The sequence below is a fragment of the Quercus lobata genome, chromosome 4 (assembly GCF_001633185.2).
Source record: "Quercus lobata isolate SW786 chromosome 4, ValleyOak3.0 Primary Assembly, whole genome shotgun sequence".
Classification (NCBI taxonomy): Eukaryota; Viridiplantae; Streptophyta; class Magnoliopsida; order Fagales; family Fagaceae; genus Quercus; species Quercus lobata.
In genome coordinates, this window is record NC_044907.1 from 49,112,898 (window position 1) to 49,116,791 (window position 3,894).

Consider the following 3,894-nt stretch of genomic DNA (forward strand, 5'->3'; position numbering starts at 1 on the left):
GGACATGATGGGTGGTCGAGACAGGTAGTCCTTAAGCTGCTGGAAAGCCTGAGCGCAATCCTCCGACCATTCAAACCCCTTCCATTTGTTTATCAGGAGGTAAAAAGGCCGACATCGATCCGCCGATCGTGATATGAACCGGTTTAGTGCCGCAATCATGCCAGTGAGCTTCTGCACTTCCTTCGGATTTCGAGGAACCTGTAGGCTGTTAATGGCTTTGATTTGGTCGGGACTTACTTCTATTCCCCTGTGAGTGACCATGTACCCTAAGAATTTCCCAGACCCGACCCCAAATGAGCATTTGGAAGCATTCAGCCGCAACCGGTGCTTTCTTAAGATAGCGAAGATCGCTCCGAGGTCACTCACGTGCTCGGAAACCCTTTTGCTCTTCACAACCATGTCGTCTATATAAATCTTAATGATCTTGCCCAGCTGTGGCTCGAACATCCGAGTCATCATCCTTTGATATGTTGAGCCTGCGTTCTTCAGCCCAAACGGCATCACCTTATAATGATAGTTTCCGATGGGCGTCATGAAAGCCGTTTTTTCTTGGTTGTCAGGCGCAAGGGGTATCTGATGATAGCCTTGAAAGGCGTCCAGGAAGCTCATTCGAGGGTGGCCCACGGTTGCATCCACCAATCGGTCGATTCGGGGTAGGGGGAATGGGTCTTTCGGGCATGCCTTGTTCAGGTCCGTGAAGTCCACACAGACCCTCCACTTCCCTGTCTTCTTTCTTACCACCACTGTGTTCGCCAACCATTCGGGGTAAAAGACCTCTTTGATAGCCCCTGCCCTTTTTGATTTCGCCACCTCGTCCCTTACGGCACTGGCGTGTTCCTTCGAAGGACGTCGAGGCGGCTGTTTCTTTGGAGTTGAAGAGGGGTTGACGTTCAGGTGGTGACAAATAAAGCTGGGATCAACTCCCGGGGCGTCGTAGGCGTCCCACGCGAACACGTCGACATTCTCTCTGAGAAATCCGACCAACTCCTCTTTTTCCTGGGAAGGTAATTCAGAGCCGACCTGAAAGAACTTCTCAGGGTCGCCATTGACAGCAATCCTATCCAGACCTTCGCACCTTATCTCCTCGGCCAGCCCCTCGCCTTGGCTTGCCGAGGGAGTTGGTTGCTATAAGCTCTCCGGGACCGAGGACTTGATTGGGGGCTGATGTAAAACGGCGGCCACCATACACTTCCTTGCCACGGCTTGATCTCCTCGGAGCTCTTCCACTTGTCCTCGGGAGGGGTATTTCACTTTTTGGTGAAGTGTGGAGGTCACGGCCTCCAGGGCATGGATCCACGGCCTTGCCATTATCGCAGTGTAAGGCGAATAAGCGTCAACCACAATAAAATTTACCTCCACTATCTCCGCTCCAGTCTGTACGGGCAGTCGGATCTGCCCTTTTGGCGTGACCATCCTTCCCTCGAAACTAAGAAGAGGGGAGTCATAAGCGGCCAAATCTTCTGGCTTCAGGTTCAGCCCCTTGTATAGGTTGGGGTACATTATCTCTACCGCGCTTCCCGAATCCACCATCACCCTCTTCACGTCGAAGCCCCCGATCCTCAGCGTGACCACCAAGGCATCATCGTGGGGTTGAATAGTTCCTCTCTTATCTTCGTCCGAGAATCCCAGTACCAGAGAGCTTCCCTTTCTTGACCTTTTGGGCTCTCCTTGCCTAGCCTCAGGGGGGAACCGATCAACAACTAACACCCTGGGAGTGGGTGGCCCCGTCCTTCCTGGTGCAGCAAGGATGACATGTATCGTCCCGGTGGGGGGTCCCAAGGACACGTCCTTTCGGGGCTCTTGTGTTGTTTGGCCGGGATGGCCACTTGACGGGTGCAGTAGGTGACGTAGCTTTCCTTCTCGGACCAACTGATCTAGGTGATTCCATAGATTCCTGCAGTCCTCAGTAGTATGCCCATGATCCTGATGATAGTGGCAGTACAGGTTCCGGTTACGCCTGGAAGAGTCTCCAGCCATCTTTCCTGGCCACCTGAAGTAGGGCTCATTCCGTACTTTCTCCAACACTTGTTGTACTGGTTCCCTGAATACGGCATTCACTGCCTGCGGGTTGCTCTGGCCCGCCTATCGCGAAAAATCTCTCCTCGACTGACCAGGATTGTGCCGTTCCGACCTGAAGTTATTTGCTTTGGGGGGGATGACTTTATCCTTACCCCTCCCTTGCAGTTGATCTTCCTCCACTCTTTTGTACTTGTTAATCCTATCCCTCAGCTGATCGATGTTGGCAACCGGTTTACCAGTGAGGGATTTCCTTAAGCCATGGTCGGTGGGGAGCCCGCTTTTGAACGTGCTAATAGCGACCGCATCATGGTTGTCATCCAGGTCGTTGTACACTTCCCAGTATCTGTCCGAGTATGCTTTCAGAGTCTCTCCCTCGTGCATGGACAAGGACAGTAGCGAACCGAGGGGCCTGGGGACTCTGGTGCTGGTGATGAAGCGGGTGCAGAAATCCCGAGTGAGCTGCTTGTATGAGCTTACGGAATTTGCCTTTAGGCCATTGAACCACCTCATCGCCATTGATCCCAGGCTGGATGGGAAGATTTTACACATCAAGGCCTCATCTTTCGAGTAGATCGCCATCTTTTGGTTAAACTGGCTCACATGCTCTACCGGGTCCGTTCGACCGCTATAGATGGTGAATGTCGGCTGGTTGAACCGTCGAGGCAGCTTAGCCCCTTCAATTCTATACGTGAAGGGGGATCTCGAGACCTGGTCCAACGCCTTCTTCATGGCATCGTTTCCCGAGCCCTTGCTGGATGTGCTCTCATACTTCCGCACGTGGCGCGGTTCCTTTACGTAGGAAAAGGTTTCACTTGGGGGGGTCCTTGACCTCCGTCGGTAACTCACATCCTCCGCATTAGAGGACCCGTCTGAGTCTGAAGGAGATCGTTTTCGCTGGGTTCGTCGCAACTTTCTCTTCAGATCATCTATCTCTCTCTGCATGTCCTGGTGACTCCTTCGCCTCTGGGAAGCGTGGCTTCCTATCTGAGTGTGACTCTGGCTTGTCCGGATAGTTTGCACACTTCCCTCACGATCTCCCCTGTGGCCTGGGTTGACGGGGTTATTCCGCCTCTGGGACTCGACGGGTTGTGTCCGTTGGGAGTCGGCCTGGTGAGGATTCCCCTGGTGCGGATTTAGTTCTGCCATGCTTGACCGTTGTGCCTGCCGATGCCCTAGTTCTTCCCACAGACGGCGCCAATTGTGGTTGCACGATTTTCTTGGCCCAAATTCTAATGATCAGACTTTGACCCAAGACGCAACCCACAATGAATGTTCGTAGAGAATGGGTGAAAGAACTTGGCTTCAGTGAGCCTGTTCGGTCGAATGCATGGATAAGGTGGTTGCAGAAGATAAAAGACACGGGGGAAAGATTTCTCAAGTCTCCTTATATTCCTTTTCTCTTTAGGTCTTCTTACAGTTTTTTCCGTCCCCTTCTTTGGGGGACTGCATTACATTATATAGCTCTCCTTCTTTCATCTAAACCTTACACCTGTTGATCATCTAAGCATCCACTTGAGCGCCTGTCCCATCAGCCGCCCTCACCACTCCCTTTGTGAGTTGCAGAGGCCAAGGCGGTACTGTTCAGGGGTCTTTTCTTCATTAATGCGGCCAAGAGGTTGGTTGGGGCGCAATTAATGTGGTGGTAGCTTTTCGAGGGATATTTTGGATTTTATTCATTTTATATGTCTGGAGGGTGAACTGAATTGGCTGGGGATGGCTCTTGGTTTGGGCTTCGTGGTGTCCGAGGAGGAGTTGCTCCTCGGACAGGCTTCCTGGGCGTTGCTGGGATTGAGTAACGCTTCATGTGTGGCCTCTCCTCGGAAAGGACGCTCCTCGGATGGGCCTGGATTTGGAGTGGCCCATTATTTTTGGGCC